The 20,855-nt window shown below is 38.0% G+C and overlaps 1 long non-coding RNA gene across 1 annotated transcript in view; it reads left to right on the top strand.

Moving 5' to 3' along the window:
* Positions 1–20,040, top strand: part of LOC120182428 — a 51,004-nt gene extending 30,964 nt beyond the window's left edge. Inside the window, exon 3 of the long non-coding RNA XR_005521833.1 lies at positions 19,921–20,040. This is a non-coding gene — a long non-coding RNA (uncharacterized LOC120182428). The remainder of the gene's footprint in view (positions 1–19,920) is intronic.
* Positions 20,041–20,855: the final 815 nt, after the last annotated feature.

Here is a 20,855-nt window from a genome sequence, read left to right as displayed (position 1 = left end):
TACTCGAAGTAGATTTCCATGTGGTCCTCCAGGTGACCAATCTTTTCACGTGTTTCTCAAGTGTGCATGACCACAACAGCCATTCTAGCCGAGGCAACAGATTTTGATCCTCCCTCCAAACCTTCATTTGGGTCATCATCATTAAAACTCATCAACTCGGGGACCTTTTTCTTGGTAATACCCTCCTTGGGTTTAATGAAATTGTCAAAGGGCTCATCAGGAACCTTCTTCTTCTTGCATAATGTAGTTATCAAGTTGGGAAATAGAAGGTTACCCTGGTTCCTCTTGGCACATTCATGGATCTGCTCGAAAATGAGTTCTCCAATGTCGATCTTCCTCCCGTATATTAACGAGTGAAAGAGCATCAATCTATTCACGAGGACCATGGTGTTGTGGGAAGTTGGCATCAGCTTGCCTTTGAGAAAGTGGTTCCATAACTTCACGTGTAGTTTTAGTGCTCGGTGATTTACTCTCTTTCTCATTGGGACATTCCCTTCGAACTTAGCCCACCCAAAGCATAAATCATGTAGTACGCCGTCATGCGATTCTTGATCGGCCTCAACTACAAATCGTTTATGTTGCTCTTCCACTTTTCCCAACTTAAAGTATTGGTTGAGTACAGAGGGGGGAAAATCTAATGAGCTTTCCTTGAACATAAATTGTGTGGATAGACGGGTCCGCAAGATGGGCGTAGAATTCCACTACCATCGCTGGTGCTAAGGCTTTGGAATTACGAGAAAACTTCTACCAGTTGTGTTTCTTTATCACGTCCGTCACCTCTGGTCCAAATGGCTCCTTTCCTCAGTAGGAAAGACAAATCCATTTTCCAAATAGACTTGACGTTTCTGAAAAATTTGAACCGTGCTTCTGCTTCGGCTGTTTGGAAGCGTTCGAAACTCTGTGTTGGGACTGGGGATTTCCTTGTTCTTACCATTGTTCTTGGTTGATATCAGTGGTGACGATGGGGAGTGAAATAATTTTCTTGCTTAGTGATGAGAGGCTGAGGCACGATGAAGAAGAAGAAGTTAAGCAGTTCGTTTCTTTGAAAAGTAATGGGTGGTTTCGGGGTAGTTTTGTCCTTTCTTGGAGGGAAAAAATTTGTGCATTAATGAGAAATATATGATTGGACATAAAGTGGGGGAAAAAGATATATTTCCCTCTTTATTCTTCAGCCAAAACCATGCGTCCTAGGGTTTCTTCTCTTCTCATGCATACGCTTATTCCCCATGTAACCACGTGTTCTGTGCTTGCCTACAATAAAAAAAAAAAATAAAATAAAATGGATAATGAAATCATAAAATAACTTAATTTATTTATGTACAGAATTCAAATTTTTGTTGCCTAGGCAACGAAATTTTGTTCAAGAAAGTAAAGGAAACTCTTGGGCATCATGTGCCAACGATGCCAGTTTGTTGCGCATGACTGGGGCTTCTTTGTACTCCTTAAGTCTCTGCATGTTCACCTTAAAGATGGAACCATCGTTTTGGTTCTGGATTTTAATTGATCCATTGTCATGGACTTGGTGTACAATGAATGGTCCGGACCATCGTTATTTTAACTTGCCTGGAATAACTTGAGACGTGAATTAAAGAGCAGTACTTGTTGTCCGGAATAAAATTGTCGCAACATATTTTTCTATTATGACATCGCTTTGTTTTCTCCTTGTATAGGCAGACATTCTCGTATATGTGTGCTCTGAATTCATCCATCTTGTTCAGTTCCAAGAGTCTTCTTTCTCCAGCAAGCTGAGCATTCATGTTTAGCTTCTTGATGGCCCAGTAGGCTTTATGTTTGAGTTAAACCAACAGATGATATTCCTTTCCATAGACCAGTTTGAATGGTGACATTCCCAATGGTGTCTTGAATGCTGTGCGATAAGCCCATAGTGCTTCATCTAGCTTCGGTGACCAGTCCTTTCGATTTGGGTTGACCACTTTCTCAAGGATCTGTTTTATTTCCCGGTTAGACACTTCGGTTTGTCCATTCATTTGAGGGTGATACGCCATAGTAATCTTATGTTGTATTCCATATCGCTTCAGTGCCTTGGCAATCATTTATTATCAAAATGAGTGCCTTCATCGCTGATGATAGCTCGTGGTGTTCCAAATCGGGTGAATATATTTTTGTGCAAAACTTTTAACACCGTTTTGGAATCATTTTTAGGTGTAGCAATGGCTTTAACCCATTTTGATACATAATCTACTACTAAGAGGATGTACACATCTCCGAAAGATGTGGGAAAAGGTCCCATGAAGTCTGTTCCCCATACATCGAAGAGTTCAATTTCCAAATATTTTGCCATGGCATCTCATGCCTTTTTGATATGTTTCCTTTTCATTGGCATCTATCACATGTCTTATAGAATTCATGCGCATCATTGAACAGGGTGGGACAATAAAATCCAGATTGGAGCACCTTTGCTGCTATTCTCATTCCACCGAAATGCCCTCCATATGGTGACGAGTGGCAGTGGTGTAGAATATCTTTCTAATCTTCTTCTGGAATGCATCTTCGAATTATTTGGTCTCCTCATTGCTTGAATAGAAACGGTTCATCCCAGTAGTAATGTCGCATTATGTCGAAACTTCTTTTGCCTGGCTAGATAAATCTGACGGAACAATACCAATAACAAGAAAGTTAACAATGTCAGCATACCACGGCACAACCGTGACAAATAATATTTTCTCATCAGGGAAATCTTCTCTAATTTCTGTTGTGTCAACACAATCAGGTTTTTTATCTAGGCTAGGCAAATGGTCTGCCACTTGATTCTCTATACCTTTTCTATCCTTAATCTTTAAATCAAACTCTTGTAGTAATAATATCCATCGAATTAGTCTAGGCTTCGCATATTTTTTATTAATAAGATATTTAATGGCTGAGTAATCTGTATGTACAATTACCTTAGTGCCTATTAGGTATTGCCTAAACTTATTGAATGCAAATACTACTGCTAAGAGTTTTTTTCAATGGTGGTATAGTTAACTTGTGCATCATTAAGAGTACGGCTTGCATAGTATATGACATGAAAAATTTTACTTTTTCGTTGCCCTAGCACTACTCCGACTGCATAGTTACTAGAATCGCACATGAGTTCAAATGGTTCATTCCAACCTGGCGGGACAACGATTGGTGCTGTCGAAAGCTTTTTCTTCAAATATGTGAAGGCATTCAAACAATCATTTGTAAATTTAAATGAATGATCTTGTTGAAGCAAAAGATATAAGGGTTTAGAGATTTGAGAAAAATCTTTTATGAACTGTCTGTAGAAGCCTGCATGTCCAAAGAAGCTTCGTACACCTCGCACACTGGTGGATGAGGGTAGGTTTGCAATTATGTCCACCTTGGCTTTATCTACTTCAATGCCTTGACATGAAATTTGTGACCCAACAATATTCCTTCGGTCACCATAAAATGGCATTTCTCCCAATTCAACACTAGGTTGGCTTCTTCACATCGTTTCAGTACCTTAGATAAATTACCGAGGCATCGTTCAAAATCATCACCCAAGACGGAGAAATCATCCATAAATTTCCATGCATTCTTCCACCATGTCTGAAAATATTGCCATCATGCATCTTTGGAATGTAACTGGAGCGTTACACAATCCAAACACATTCTTCTAAATGCATAGGTGCCATATGGGCATGTGAAAGTTATTTTCTCTTGATCCTCCAGTGCTATGGCTATTTGGTTATACCCTAATATCCATCGAGGAAGCAGTAAAATACCTTTCCCGCCAACCTATCAAGCATTTGGTCGATGAAAGGAAGGGGGAAATGGTATTTCTTTGTGGATTTGTTGAGCTTCCTGTAATACATGCATATACGCCATCCCGTGACTGTTCTTGTGGTGAGGAGTTCGTCATGTTCTCTTTTAATCACGGTTACACCACCCTTCTTTGGCACACACTGCACCAGGCTAACCCATGAACTATCGGATATATGATATATTACTCCTGCGTCAAACCGTTTTATGATTTCCTTCATAAGTACCTTCTTTATGATTGGATTGAGACTTCTTTGAGGTTTCATCGAAGTGCTATGGCTATCTTCAAGGTTGATTTTGTTCATGCATATAGTCGGACTGATTCTCTTCAAGTCTACCATTGTCATCCGAGGGCTTTTTTGTGCTATGAAAAACATTCAACAAACTATTCTCCTGTTCGGAGGTTAGGTTGACAGAAATTATCACTGGTAGAGTTTATCAACTCCTAGATAAGCATATTTTAAATGTGATGGCAAAGGTTTAAGTTCCAGTTTCGGTGCTTGTTGCAAGGATGATTCTTGAGACTTTATTTCATCATATTCTAAGGGTTCAAATTTTATACCTGATCTGTTATGAAGAAGTTTCGATTGATCTTTTGTCTCTCTTTCGTTTCGTGCATTGGTGTCAATTGCAGGGCGTTCATTGTTCATATTTTTGTTGTCAGGGCCATGAATTTCTGAAACCTCTTCTTCTAATTCGCTTGGGCTAAATGTATCTTGTTCGAACATCTCAGTTGTAGGATCGTGATATAAAGCTCTGTATTCATCGAGTCGTAGAGATTCACTTATCGTAGATTATCTTCTCCTCGAATTCTCTAATGCATTGGTATTCTTCTGAATCGTCCACATATTTCATGGAGTTGAATACATTGATAGTGACAATTTGCTCTCATACTCGCATTGTGAAGTCTCCCTTTTTGCAATCTATTAGGATTCTTCCAGTGGCTAAGAATGGTCGTTCTAGGATGATCAGGGCATTTTCATCGGCTTCACAATCCAGAAATGGAAATCAACTGGAAAGGCGAATTTATCCACCCTTACAATGACGTCTTCTATTATGCCATCTGGCTGCATATATGACCAATCAGCTAGCTGTAAGATGACTGAGGTTGGGCATGCATGATACCCATCTAGTTTCATAAATATGGACTTTGGTATCAAGTTCACACTTGATCCCAAATCAACAAGAGCTCGTCCTATGAAGTTACTACCAATTGAGAATGGTATTACAAAGCTGCCAGGGTCTTTTTGCTTTGGTGGGAGTTTGCTTACTACTGAACAGATTTTCGTTGTCGTGGTAACGCGTTCTATCTTCCGTTTCTTCGTAACAATGTCTTTAAGAAACTTGGCATAGAATACATTCTCAATGGCTTGAAGTAAAGTCATATTAATACACAACTAATCCAGAACATCAACGAATTTTTGAACTGGATGTCATCATCATGTTTCTTCAACCGTTGAGGGAAAGGTAGTGGAGGTCTCGTATTGTCTGTGCTGTTGCTGAAGAATTTTAGCCTCGGCCATGAATTTCTCATTGTTTGATCGATGCATTTCTTCAGTTCTTTCATTCTCTTTAGGTGTTTCCTCTTGGTCAACATTTTCAGATCGATCCTCAGGTTACGCTATATCATGGCAAAAACTGTTTGAGTTTTCTCCCCCAAACTTGTCATCTTGGTTGATCTGTTTATCATTCCATAGCGTAAGTACATTGCATTGTTCCTTCCCATGATGCTTGGTGATCTCCGTATCACTAGGAAGATTTCCTTGTGGGCGATAGTGTAATGCCGCAACAATTTGTCCCACTTGATATCTAATGCCCTTAGGGATGAACTGTGGCTTTGCAAAAGTGTTGCTTGGCTTTGTAACAAATCCCTTGATTTTTAATTATTGCAGAATGTTCGTGCATCAAGGTCTTTGTGGAGGCCATGAAATCTTTCGTCGAAGCCATAAATTCCTGCAATGATAGCTCCAAGGAATTAGTATTGGAATTAGTATTAGAGGAAGAAGTATACCTTTATTGTTTTCCCAGGACTGCCGATGATGTTGATTCTTAAAATATTGATGTTTAGAATATTTTGTTGTGGCCTGTAATTTGTTGTTTGATTATTATTGTTTCCTTAATGACTCCATGAGAAATTTAGGTGTTGTCTCCAACCAGGATTGTATATGTTCGAATATGGGTTGTTATGCTCCGATTATAATTACCCACGAAGTTGGTGACTCATGTTTTTCGGGCATTCACTCTCATGATGGTTGCCGTGACAAAATAAACATACGTTATTTGTCACCTTGACTTCTCTTACCTTATTGGGACGTTAAAATTTTTCAAAGTTGAGCGGCTACCGAATCCTTACCCACTAATTTATATGCTCCAGATGTTTTTCTGCCGGTTCCCAATCTTGTATTTGGAAATTGATAATCATTATTTGCTATCCTTTCGAGGATGTCAAAAGCTTTCTCGGGTGATTTGTCTAGTAAGGTGCCATTTTTGAGGCATCTAGCATCATTCGAGTTGGTTCATTGACTCCATTGTAAAACATTACCACTTGCATCCAGTCGTTAAAGCCATGGTTAACACATTTACGAAGTAATCTTTTGTAATTATCCCAACATTCGTACATTGATTCATCATCCCCTTGGCGAAAACTAGCAATGTCATTGCAAAGCTTTGTGTTCATATTGGTGGATTGTATCGCAGTAGGAAACTCTTGCATAAATCTGCCCATGATTCCATTGAGCCAGAAAGAACTCTGCTGAGCCAGGCTCTTGCTCTATCGTATAGAGAATATGGGAAAAGTTTCAGTTTTAGCACATCTTCATGTACCCCTTGTTGTCGAAACGAGTCGCATACTTCAAGGAAAGCATGAATATGTTGTCTAGCAATCTCATTGGGTGAACCACTAAATTGTCCGATAGAGTTTAACATGTTAAACATCAATGGTTTGAGTTTAGAGTGAGTAGCTTGTACCTCAGGTGCCACTATGCCTGGATTGAGATCATCGAGAATCGGGTTCAAATGATCTCGTATTGCTCTTGGCCTTGCAACTTGAAGATTGATAGTTGCACCAGGTCCTAAATCTCCCATTTTGTGTTGCATTTTGAGTTAATTTGATTATTCTCTGGTTCTTTGGGCACGTAACCTTTGTCTGAGTGATTTCTCAACTTTAGGGTCGAATGGTTCCAAAGGCTTACCAGAAAATCTCAGGGTCATGCAATAATAAAAACCTACAAAAGAAAATAGTAAACTACATTAGACTAAATAAAATGTGATAGAGATAACTTGTTATGGCTAAAAATTTCGTCAGTTGTCAATCCCCGGCAACGGCGCCAAAAACTTGATCGCTTGTAAATGTATATGATAAGGCAAGAAAATCTGTGCAAGTATAAACAATCGATTCAAGTAATACAGGGTAAGTGAGTATCGTCTCCACAAGGATTGGTCGAGAAATATATTTTCACCACAACTAGAACTAATGTCACAAACTAAGTCCTACTAAGTTGTCAACTTAAGAACTATAATTAATAAAACAAGGATGTGATTTAATGAGTGTATCACAGAGCACTCATGCTAAACCCTTGCATTGTCAACAATTATTTCTAAGTCTAGAATGAATTATTATGACTCGCTCAAGCTACCCGAAAGGATTACTAGGTATTGTTAGACGATCGTTATGGCAATACTCCTCAGCGTTAACTACAATTCGTTGCTGTAGCAATACCTGTTAGCGTAAACTATAGGCATTTTATATCCTACTCTAACGTCTATCCTTTTTACTCGATTGAAACCTCTCCTTATCTCTAAGGTAGACAAGTTAGAATTTCACCATCCCGGATTCATTCTATTGCTTACGTCGATCTATCTTAATTCTCTCGAATATAAGAATCACTATCTAGAAAAAAGGCTATCTCTCGATGCTCTCACAATGCCCAACATGTTTTACCAAAACCCCAGGGGATCTCTCGATGCTCTTACAATGTTAAGGCAAAATAATTAAACAATAAGCAAAACAGTCATAAGTGAAACATAATTCATCATTCATAAAACATAAAATATTGTTCAGGCAACACAAAGTTTAACACTAAGTAAGACATTCATGGTGCTATCAAAGATCATCCAAAATTCAACGTTTAGTACAACCCCAAATAGTTAAAGAGTTAAAAACAAAGGAAGAACGACTCCCAAAACCGGGGGTTCTGTCACGATAATTCTGATCAACACTACGCCTGCCTTGGTGATCACCCTCTCTCGACTTGATCACCGCTCTGCTTACGTCTGGTTATGGAGGACACCAAGGAAGGTCGGTGGGTAGACAGTGAAGAAGCACTGCAGTTTCTTGCTCACGCATTGGGTAAATTTTTTCTCTCTTCTTCTTGCCTCCCTCTTTGGCGGCTTCGACTAGTTATTTATAAGGAAAAATATCCCAGGGCTTTGCATGCTTTTTGGAGTTTCCTTAAATAACCGTTGTCAAATAAATATCCAGACTTAAAAAGGAAATTCGATAGACAGAATAACTAAGGCTTGCTTGCACATGAAGTAGGTCATCCAACTAGCTTGTGACATAGGCAGTTTCGTCACACCTTCTTCAAATTCCCTCAGATAAACCTTGCCTCGGTGAGATAAATCTGATCCTCATGTTCTCATTTGTTATGTAGGCCTTTGCAAATTTACGTTGTCACGATGAAATGTTCTTCCCCTGTAAGTTTCCTGCACAGAAACAACCCAAACAGTCTTTCTCCTCAGTAGCAACAGTCAAACCAAGTAAATATTGCCTAAGCAAAATTTATCCACCACAAGCTAATGTAACCTATATGCAACTAAAATTCTATGCATACTTTGTTTAGACGAGAAATAACTTAAGTGAAAAGACTAGAAATTAGGTCTTTTTACGGAGTTATCAATATCCCAAGTCGAAGCGGCCTCTCTTAGTGATGAAGCAAACTGGATTAACTGGTCCCTGTAAGTGACTTCCTAACCCTCTTCCGACCTTTGCTCATATCACAGGGTTTGTTTGAGCTCTATTTTAGTGCAATTTGATAGTCTTGGCCTGGGTATCCTATTGCCTTCGGCTACGAATATAGCATTAACAAACTCTAATGATCTAAAAAAGCATTCAATAGTTTCCTCGTCAACTTCAACATTTGGAGCAATGGTGGCGATATAAGCGATGATGTCTTCTTCAGCGTTGACATATTTCAGCCTTCCATCGATTATAAATTTTAACTTTTGGTGCAGTGTGGATAGAATTGCCCTTGCCTGGTGAATCCAAGGCCTCCCCAGTAAGAAAGTGGGCATAATATCCATCACAAGGAATTCTACCTCATATGTAGCTAGGCTAATAGTTAAAGGAATGTCAATCTTGCCTAGGACCTCCATTTTGGTTCCATCAAAAGCTCGAACAATGCTCTGGCTATTTCTCAGGAGTGTTTTGTTGATTTGTACTTTCTTCAAGGTCACCAATGGCATCACATTTAAAGCAAACCCATTATCAACTAACACTCGAGATAGAACACTTAACCGTGATGTGTAGTGTTTTATGGCTACCAATCATCCCAGAGGGGATTTCATCATCAGAAAAGGAAAGGAAGTTGTTAGCTTGTATATTGAAACCAACTTGTCCAGCTTATCTACGGACAACTCCTTCGACACAAAAGTCTGGTTCAAAACTTTCAGCAAGGCATTTTGATATTCCTCGGAGCTCAAAAGAAGTGCCAAGACTGAGATACGGGCGGGCAATTTGTTCAGTTACTCAACGATATTGTACTCATTATGTTTTATAAATTTCAAGAATTCCACAGCGTCATTCTCCGTTACTGGCTCATTGATGACATATTCATATTCTCTTAACTGCAAATCCACTTTCTTTCCTTTGTCTGGGAAAGCCTTCTTCTCAAGCTCTTTAGGTTGGTTAAGAGAGTAACATCTTCCACTTCTAGTAAAATGTCCAATCTTATCTACTTCTTCATTTTTTTAATGTCTTTTCCGTCTTGCAGTTATAATTCCATGGTACATGCTTGTTATTTTTATACGGACACGGGGATGGAGGGGTAATGACCACCTTTGGAGTTATTTTTTCTGGTATGCGAGTCCTTAACGTAATGATTATAGGACAGTTAGCATTGTAAACCCCTCTAGAGGAACCCTCAGAGGCAAAAATTTCCACTTCATCTTCTTCTGGTGTTTTTTTTAAACACCATCTCTTTATCATTCATCATCTTTTGTACCAGAGCTCGAAAATCCGGGCACTGTTGTATAGCGTGTCCTTTACAGTTATGGTAATGGAATGTATTTCCATGTTGAGTTAGCAGCGGACAGACTGGGCATCAATAGACCATTCTTGATCATTTGACCCCACACCCAATACATAGGTGATTCCACCTCGCTAACTTTTGTTATACTTTTCTTTCCCTTCCCTTCAGTAACTGCATTGATTCTTGTACCCACGTGGTTTTGGCAGTGGGTTTTGGGCCACATTTGGCTGCTCACTGTCACCAAAATAGATGATATTCTTTGTTCTAAGGCTCTATACGACTTTCTTGAACACATCACAATTCTCAATAGAATGTCCGGAACCCCTGCATGATATTCACATTGAACGCTAACATCGTACCACTTAGGGTAGGGAGTTTGTAGAGGTGACACATGATAGGGTGACACATGATAGGGTGACACTACATATTGTCATATAATATCTGGAACAACTCTTTGTAGGACATAGGAATTGGATTGAAATGAGGCTTCTCTCTCTTGCTTTGGCTCCCTTGCTCCTTGCCTAGCAGGATTTTATGTAGATGATCATGTGGCCTGAGGTCGAGACACAATGATGTTATTGGATTCGTATTTCCTCACGTTGTTGACCTTATTCTCCTTCTTTTTTACTGGTGGTTTCTTACTAGATTTGTCTCCATCTAGTCTCTCACTCTTAACTGTCATCACAATCATTTCACCAGTTGTGACAACGTCAATGAAACTCCTAGAGGAATTCCCTATGAGGTGAGTAATGAAAGGAGCTCTTAAAGTGTTTACAAATATCATAATTGTCTCTTCTTTTTCGAGGGGTGGATGCACTTGTACGACCACATCTCTCCACCTTTGGGCGTACTATCTGAAACTCTCATTAGATCTTTTTTCCATGTTCTACAACACCTGTCGATTGGGCCTAACATCTTTCACGTGCTTGTATTGTTGAAGAAAAGATTTTGCTAAATCTTTCCATGATTTGACATGAACTCTTCTCAATTGGTATACCATCGAATGACGGAACTTGCTAAGCTCTCTTGGAAACAATGAATCAACAATTGACCATCCCCTATATAGCCAGTCATTTTTCTGCAAATCATTATGATGTGAGCAGAGGGACATCTCGTACTGTCAAATTTTTCAAACTCTGAAACTTTGAACTTAGGTGGTAATACCAAATCAGAAACCAACGCAATTCTTTAACATCAAATCCATACATACTAATGTCCTTCTTCATAGCCCTAATTTCTTCTTCTAGTTATTTCCATTTTTCTTCAAATTGTTTACTTGACTCTTTCGTGACTTCCTGGTCAAAATCTGGGATATCTTCAACTTGTTGCTGGTTTACAGAGGTGCCAGGTAAATTTATGTGCACTCTTTCTGGCTGTGCAACTTCTCCTTGTTGTGCTCTAATATGAGTGGTGTAAAGTTTGGGGGGTATAGAGGTTCTTCAATGGTGACACCAATAGTTGGAGCTTTTCATGATATGTTCGTGTGAAACCCGGGGGTACAAAGGTTTTTCTGTAATAGCACCGATAGTTGAGGTATTTTCTCGACCTATACTTCTTCAGTGTAACATGCTTTCCAATTTCGCAATCAGATTATTCTGGGATTTTAGCATTTGTTCCCACATCTCCTCATGAGCTTTCTTGAAGCTCTCTTGTATCTTGAGCTGGGCCTTTTCGATTTGGACGATTCTCTCATCCATTGATTTTTTTCCGGGTATTATACGGGTTCTTAGTAGTTTCCAGTATTCTGTAATGAACATTTTATTATTAATTTCGATGTTTTAAAGATGAGTACAAATTATATGGAAGTAAAATGCTAACAAATAAATAAAAAAGTGCGAATGAAATGTCACACAAAACTTGAATTGTAAATAAAGTGAAATATATGTAGAAAGGAATTGATTCATAAATCGTGATCAGTCTTAGAAAAACTTTCATTTAGGACAAAATCATCATTATTACAAGATGAATCCATTACAAAAAGGCCTAGCTCTAGTATTCAACTCCATTATCTCATTGACAAGCCAAATGATCCTTTTTCCCAAATCTGATGCTGGATTTGTATAACTCTGGATAACTCTTTCTTGGATGTCCATCTCTCCTAACTGCCGCTTAATTGATTCGTGGTTTAAATGATTACACGATTCACGTTTGTTTTCTAGTCCTCAAAGTGATCACTCTCATTCTGCCACTGTCGCCTGGTGCATTGGATAGTGCGCTCAAGACCAGTGATCTATACCTGGAAACTTCTCAAGACATCCTCTAAATCATGAACCTTTATTCATAAAGTGGCGTTCTCTTCGAGGCTGGCCCTTAGATCTATAGGCCATCGCTGACCATTCTCTGTAAATAAGGAATTTTCGAGCTGCAGAATGTAGGCATTATACTCTTCATTCTTTGCATGAGCCTGAGCTAACTCTTCCTTATGCCTCACTTCCATCTCTTGCATCTCTTGGTTGAGGGTATCTATTCGCTCGTTTTTTCCCACATCGTTGTATCCAAAGGAAAACTTCATCATGCTTGCCTTGTAGCACATGATCTTGATGTTACCTTTCTAATTTTAACTCTTCACTACTTCGTCTCTTTTCAGCTTCAAGCTCATATATTCTTCGTCCTTTAATCTCAAGTTCACTTAGCATGTTATTCATCTCCATTCTGAACCCTTTAAACATATTACTTTTCTCAACTTCTAATTGTTCTACCCTTTGCTTCCCTTCCTCTATCTCGCTTAATTGCTCTGATTTTCCTCTTTGAGCTCCTCAATATTAGCTTGCAACCCTTGCATTTCAAAAGTGAGTTTCTCTTCTCGCTTCTTACACAGGATGTGTCTTTGTCTCAATTCTTTAGCTTCTTTTCTTTCACCACTTAGCGAACGAGCCCAAAACTTCTTCTCAATCTCGAGCTCTTGATCTCTTTTATTCTTCTCTTCTTCTAGTTCTCTAACGCGACGTTCTCTTGCAGCTCCGATGTCCTTAACTCGATGATCCTTTTCAGCCTTAAGTTCCAACTTCCACTGCTCTGAAGTTTTTCCTACTACAACAATTTCCCAGGCCCTATTCATTTTCAGTAATCTTTTTGTAAGTCCGTGAAATCAGCCTCAACCTCATCTTTCATCTTTCGCATGAGCTCGAATTGTTTACTATGAAAACCACTATTGAACTCTAACATGAAATTCTCTTGTCTAAGACCTTCACACACTTTTCCTTTCTGGCAATTTTGGCTTCATATTAATTCCTAAGTATTTCCAATTCAGACGACACGTATCTGAATTGGTCTTCTAAAGGAATAACTTGATCATGATAAGCTAAGGAATGAAATCATTCTTCCTTACAGCTCTCCAAGCCACATAATCTGGTGTTAACATGACCTCGGCTGCTACCACATCAGTTCGAAAAGTTAACTTCCACACATCTGACATTAAACGTGCGGTTTTCTTGTAATGAGGTGGCTGGGATGAATTGACGTACCCCATATTGCCTTAACACCATTAGTAGAGCATAACCTACTCCACCCCATAACCCTAACAGATTTACCCAATCCGAATTCTCACATTTGTACAATATATCACAAAGATTAACCAAGGGACACACCACTCTATATCTTGATCTTGTAAATTTCTGAAAAGTGAAACCCAATCTTTTATTGTGAGATGCTTAGGCCAATCCTTGGTGAGGAAATCTTTCAAGGGTGAATAGGAACTTGAGAATCGACAACTGCATTCTTGATCAATCTTCCAGAAGTGGCTATAGATCCACACAATAAGTAACTGAACGCACCCATTAAAGCAACTATTCTCTACTCTTTTGCAACTGTTAAGCGACCTAAATGTCTCAGCTAAGACTGTAGGAACAAAATTCACTTTTCTCTCCAAACGCTCAAACAATTCAACCACATTAGATTTTATATGGCAAAGAACTTTTGGGAAAATCACTAACCGTAAATTCCCAAAGCGAACATTTCCATGCTCTTCTCAATATCATTTTGTTTAACAAAAAGTTCTTTAAGGCACGGCCAAGGAAAATAGTTAGACTCTCATTTCTTTTGAATTCAGTTAGCTACCCATTTCTCCCCCACTCTGGTAATTTTTGCGAGCTTGCTTTTGAAGGGTTGCACGCGTGTCCCCTTTGAGTAGATTCTATCCAAGTGTATTGTTTTGAAATGAAACAGAGAGGTGCACTCTTCCAGTGTGGGAGTCGTGTACTCTTCCAGTGTGGGAGTCATGTCCTCCTTGTTGAAATTAAAACTACTATATGTGGATTCCAAAACTGGATCAGATCTTTGATCAAGGGTTCATTTACTTTTCATACAACAAAAGAGCTATGTCACTGTATTTTTTTCCATAATGCATGCCTTGTATCAGATTTCCAACTATCCCAAATTTCACGTAGCCCTTCCAGATCATTTTGCTTCAAACTGACTGGAGTGACCTCTAGTAGCACTGATATGTAGTCTTCAGTCAAACTATCCACCTTCTTTTTTGAATTTCTTCGGACCATGACCTCATTTTTCATTCTTTATTTCCTTGTTTGAAAAATCTTCTCCATTTTATGAATGTCTTCTATTTTATGACCTTTTCTTAAGGAATGATCATATAATGCAAAAAAAAAACAAAACAAAAATAAAACTATGTTAGTATACATAATGAAAAATCAAATGAAAAAAAATATCATTAACATTACCCACATGTAATCCACCTATCATTTTACCCTCACACTTTTATTTGACAACTAAATCCTAACCACATTTTTATAGTTCACAGCTTCATATAGAGATATAAAACCTAGCCGCATAATTTTCTAGCTCTCATGCTTCTCGCAAAATAAATAAATAGATTCAAGGAAAATGTTAGAATGAGTTTTCCCTTTGTGAATAACCACAGACAAAGATTCAATATAAAATGGCCAGAAATTGGGTACTACTAATAGGGTCCTCGAATTGTCCTTTGTGGTGCTCCTTGAGTCTTCCAGACCCTCGATACTCACCCATTATAGGCTTAAACGGATTGAGTTCAATTCGAGAGGATATATTTCTCCAAGCCCATGCAAGGAAACTCAATGTTTCACTCGTAAACATGAGACATAGTACCCTAGAGGTTACTTGCTGAAGCCCATGTGGAGAAAAATAATTTTTCTCACATAAGTGTAGCGTTCACCTATTCCTAACGGGACAGAGCATAGTTAGAAGGCTCTAAATGTCAAACAGTTTGTGTGAGGGGAAACTCACAATCCTCTGCCTTGATCTCAGAACAATCAAACTAAAAGGTTAGTAATATGAAACACGTAAACCAATCACATTAGTACAACTAAAAAATGTGATGTGATGCAAACAAAACAAGGATCAAAATTTAAATATCATTCATATTTACCATTTTCAATAAAAAAGATTATGTATAATCGATTATGGCATGACTCCCTAATTACGTCCTCAGTGGAGTCGCCAAGCTATTGGAACTGTCTTTAAGCTTTTTGGGGCTATGACGGGGGTCGATCGAACTTAATTTTAGAAAATGTTAGGTTTTAAAATAAAACAAATAAATTTTTTGGAGTCTTCATCAACCTTTGGGTTAGGTAGGTCGAATACCTAAAAATACCATTTAAAATCATTTTAATAAAAATAATTTTAAAAGTTAAAAAATGATATGCTTTAACCAGAAATTCGTTTTGAAAGGGTTCGGGAGTCGATTACGTGTGGGGAAGGATTATCATTCCCACAATGCCCGTAATTGGTACCTAAGTGATTATACGTCATTTGAATGTCGAAATTGACAAATTTGAATATACATTTAAATTATGATCTTTTTTTCATAAATTAAAAAGGTATAATATTATGTACGAACAAATTCTCGAAAATACCTTCGTAGTTAGTTAAGGGGGTATTTTTACGGATTCCTCTTTCAAAATAATACTTCCTTAGAGTTTTTTTAGATACAACGAATATATAAAATAGATAAAAATACAAAAGGATAAAAATCACTTAAAAATAAAAGATATTCTTTTATTCGAGCAATTCCTAGAGACACACTCCTTGTAAGTTAAGGGGCATTTCCATAAATTCCTCGTATAAAATAATATTTGAAATTTTTTCAACTAGCAAGAATTTTACAAACATGTAAATTACAGATTAAAATAGTAAATTCGATAACTTTAGGGAAATTAAGGAAACTATTACAATTAATTAAATAACAAAGCATATAATACAAGAACCAAATATTGCAAGTACCAATAGTGTAATAAACTCATACGTTTGGGACTAAAATGAACTGATTCAATATTACATATCAAAAATTGATGCAATCAGAAATGTATGGCTCATGGTGACCAAAATGTAACATGCACTGAACATAAGGGCAAAATCAGAAACTTTCATAACAAATAACCATGGATTAAAATTACAACTTTACAAATTCGAAGGCACATCCCAGTAATTTTCCCAAATAATATCAGCCATACATATTGTGACTAAAACATATAGACAACAAAATATAGACAAAAACATAAAAATTAAAACCCACGCTCAATGACCAAATTAAAATCCACAAAACCCGAAAGGACCCCTAGTGATTTATCCGTGTGCTAAACTGATACAAGGCTAACCCCTCAAAATGGTAGCGTTCTGGCTTCGGTATATATACCCAAGCCATGTTCGAAAACACCCTACCCCCTTCATTTTGCTCTTATGTTTTCTCTCTAAAACAGAGAACTCTCTCACCTCTCTTTTCATTCTCTCTCTGGGGGACCGCCGGCATCTTTCGACCACCGTTTGTCGCCTTCCACAGCGGTCGATGTTCTAAAAAGCACCCTAAAATGAATCTCTTCACACCCTAAACCAAAAAACAAACCTCATTCCCTTTAAAACCAACCTATTTTCCTAGATCTAAAAGAAACAAAGGGTTACCTTCGATTGTTTTAAGGTTTCCCTTCTCTTTCTGATATCAAGCAAATGATTCAGGTTTGGTGGTAAGTTTTTTTTTACTCTCTCTTTTTTCTTTTTCGAAATAATTTTTCTATTTTTTATTGTTGTTGTTGCTCCCTTTTTTCGAAATCACCCCCAAAATATATATATCTGGTTGATTTCTCTTTGTCTATTGCATATGTTACTTCCGAGAGGATTTGGATGTGATTCCTAGGGATTTTTTTTGAATTGTTCCCCCTTTTTTATTTAGGGTTTTTTTGAATTGATTTGCTCGATTGACTTTGGTACAGGCGACCGACTTAAATATCTCTGGCAGGAGTGACAGTGGCGGGAGCAGCAGGATGTCAAGATTCATTAACACGGCTTAATGAAAAAAGAATAGAGATAAGAGAGAAGAGGCTCTTGAAACCTTGTCAATGAGAAAGATTCAAGATACATTTGTTGTTACAATAAAGCTTACTTATAGCTTTATGAGCATACACAACTAATTCTAAACAGAAGCATAACATCTTCATAACAGAAACTCAACTACCTATCACTAACTAACTCATAACCAATTGTAAACATATAGAAACCTATTACATTCACCCATCTTCTGCATTTATATATCTTCAACATTCCCCATGCTCTTCAACCTTCTAAACAGCAGATTGAGAATTAGCATTCCACATGCACCCACTATGCTACGGTACTCAGCACCATTCGTAATGAATTTATCACCATTTGTTGAAAGCTTGCTTGTAGAAACCATAGGAGTATGAAGCTCGTTTTCATCACTGAAGCCATACCTTTCTAACAATTCACGAATATATTTCTTCTGACTTAAAACTAACCCATCAACATCATAGCATAGTTCAATGCCCAAAAAGTAACTAAGAGAGCCAAGATCTTTTAAAGAGAACTGCTTGCTCAAGTCATTGATCACCCCTTGAACTTCATCTGCACTACTCCCTGTTAGGATTGTGTCATCAACATAAACTAACATATATACTATGCTAACAACAGACTTTCGAACGAATAGTGATGAATCTGATCGTGCCAAAACAAATCTTCCGAAACCAAATACATTTGAAGACTATCAAACCAGGCTCGAGGAGCTTGTTTCAGGCCAATATAGCTTTGTTAAGTTTGCACACCAACCCTTGATTTCCTTGTTCATACCCAAGCGACTGCTTCATGTAAACTTCTTCAGTCAACACTCTATTCAGAAATGCATTGTTGATGTCAACTTTGCGAAGCTATCATCCCTTGGATAAGGCAAGTGAGATAATAACACGAACAATGGTTGGCTTGACCACTGGGCTAAACACTTCATAAAAATCAACTCCAGCCTGCTGAAGGAACCCTTTGGCTACGAGGCGAGCCTTGTAACAAGACACAGTCCCATCTGGATTTTTTTCACCTTGAAAATCCATTTGCAATTAACAGCTTGTCGTCCCTTGGGAAGAGGAACTAACAACCAAGTTTCATTCCTCATTAAAGCCTCATATTCTTCTTGCATTGCTTTAGCCCAATGAGGACTACTTATGTCTTCCTTGATGGAGTAGGGTTCCTTCTCTAGGCAGGCAACCTGAAGTGCCTTCGGTTTTTTAATCCTATTTTTCCCTCTCGTAAGCATAGGATTAGAATTTTGAAAGATAGGCTGAGGATTACCACATGGCCAAACTTACCACACAATTGGCAATGAGGTCTGTTTGAACTCCGCCCTCGGCCTCAACCACGATAACCGCCACCTTACAGGTCTCAATTTTTACCTGAACGCAGTTGTGATGAATTGCTCTCTTTAGTATCAATTTCAATGTTATTTACCTCCTTAGGTAAACATGTCAAGTTAGCCATAGCACCTTCATTCAAGAATACTTTCTGTCGAGCCTCACAATCTATTAACATATCGGTCAGAGTTTCTAAAGGCAGACTATCACGAGACGCAATAGTGATGATTGACTCAAACTCCATCGACAGACTAGCAAGAACAACACTCACATGTTCTTGCTCAGTAACAATACTACCATAAGCATTAAGTAAATCACATTTAGACTTAATCTTTGCAAGATACTCACTAATAGTCAACCCAAATTTCCTTTGAGTATGTAAGCTATGTATAAGGGCTGAGATTTTGGTAGCAGATCGAGCACCAAACAATCGAGAGACAGACCATATGGAGAAGGTTGTTATAAGGCCAGTAAGATGAGGAAGAACCTCAGTCCCAATCATGTGAACAACCAAGAGGCTAGCAATTTATCTTACTGCCTATGGATCAAGAAAGCCGATCAGTCTAACCAAACACATTTGCAACATACTCATCTGGTAGGACTGCATCATTGGAAAGAAAGCTTGTCAATCCATAGCCATCGACTATCAACGCAACTTGATGCTTCCAAAGTATGTAGGTGCTCTCAGTAAGCTTGACAAAATCATGCTTAGGAATATGATGAATCCCATTAATCCCCAACGGAACTGTTATCGAGCTTACGAGAGAGGTATTTAGAGACACGGTTTCAGAACCTCGAATCAGATATATAGTTAGATCAACCATGATGAACAAGATGAAGCAAGAAATGATTTATGAGCATACACAACTGATTCTAAACATAAGCATAACAGCTTCATAATAGAAACTCAACTACCTATCACTAATTAACTCATAACCAATTGTAAACATATAGAAACCTATTACACAGAAGGCGGCGGCAATAATAGTGACTCCCTAGGGTTAGGGTTTCAGATACTCTAGGATGTTATTGGGTCGGGTTGTAATCGGGTTGGATTCTCTTGGGTTCTACAACTGGGTTTCGGGTTGATGGGCTTTAGTTCGGGCCTAGTGATGTAATGTGGGCTTCGGGTTTGGGTAATATGACCCTTTGTAATTGGGCCCAGTTGGCCTGTTGTAATCGGACCTGTAAATAAGATTTAATTATTTAATAATAATAATAATAACGATAACGATAATGATAATAAAAATAATAATAGGATGAAAACCACTATCTATAGTTAGACATTGTAAAAAGTTGCAAGTGGTGTTTCAAATGGATGATCTCCCTTGCAATGGGGAATAAAATCAAGAGAAACCACTTTCAAATTTACAATCGTCGGAGCTCTTAGGTTTACAAGAATTGAAATGCTCAGCCCATTCTTTTAGTCTCCAAAGCCTTAAGGTTGTAAAATAGAAAAGTGTGGCAAATTGGAATCCCTCTTCTCTCCTTCCCTCATTCAAAGCCCGGTGATGTAAGAAGAACTCCGATAAGCAGCTGTGATGGATTGAAAACGCTCATCACAGAGCTGGAAAATAATGACGGTGAAACAGAATCACACAGTTTTTTCCCTACTCTGTTCTTGTGTAAATTGAAAACTCTCGACATCAGTAGTTGTTCAAAACTAGAATATGCTCTGTCAATCACTTCGGCTAAAGGTCTTGCTGCTCTTGCAACGATTTCAATTTAACATTGTGATGAACTAAAGCAAGTCTTTGGCAAGGTAAAAGAACAAAGTGGAGTTGAACAAGATGGATATTTAATTGTAAAACACAATGTTAGAAATCTATCCGTGGTTGTTTCTTGCTGCCTTCAGTTGCTCTTTCTGAAGAAGACTAGTGAAAATCAAAGAAAATATGGGGAGAAAAAAAAAGACGAGTATGGTGTATAAAATAATAAATTGGAATTTAGTATTAGGTAAACTATGCGAATAGTCCATTTTAATCCTTATTTTTTTAAGTACTTTAACTCTTTTGTTTTTGTCAAATCATATTTTGAAGTAAAAATTATTATTCGACTAATAATCAACGTTTATTATTCACATGGCATCTTGCGCCTTGGTAATTTGCAACATCTACGACTTTGTTTTCTAAGGAACTCAAGTTGTTATGCTCCAGAAAACTATATTTTCAAAGCGCCAGCGTTAGAAAGCTTAAAAGTTGATCAGTGTCCTTGATTG

This window comes from Hibiscus syriacus, unplaced genomic scaffold (genome assembly GCF_006381635.1).
Source record: "Hibiscus syriacus cultivar Baekdansim isolate YM2019G1 unplaced genomic scaffold, ASM638163v2 tig00112649_pilon, whole genome shotgun sequence".
Taxonomy (NCBI): Eukaryota; Viridiplantae; Streptophyta; class Magnoliopsida; order Malvales; family Malvaceae; genus Hibiscus; species Hibiscus syriacus.
Note: the sequence above shows the minus strand (reverse complement) of the source record. Positions and strands in the feature narration are given on the sequence as shown.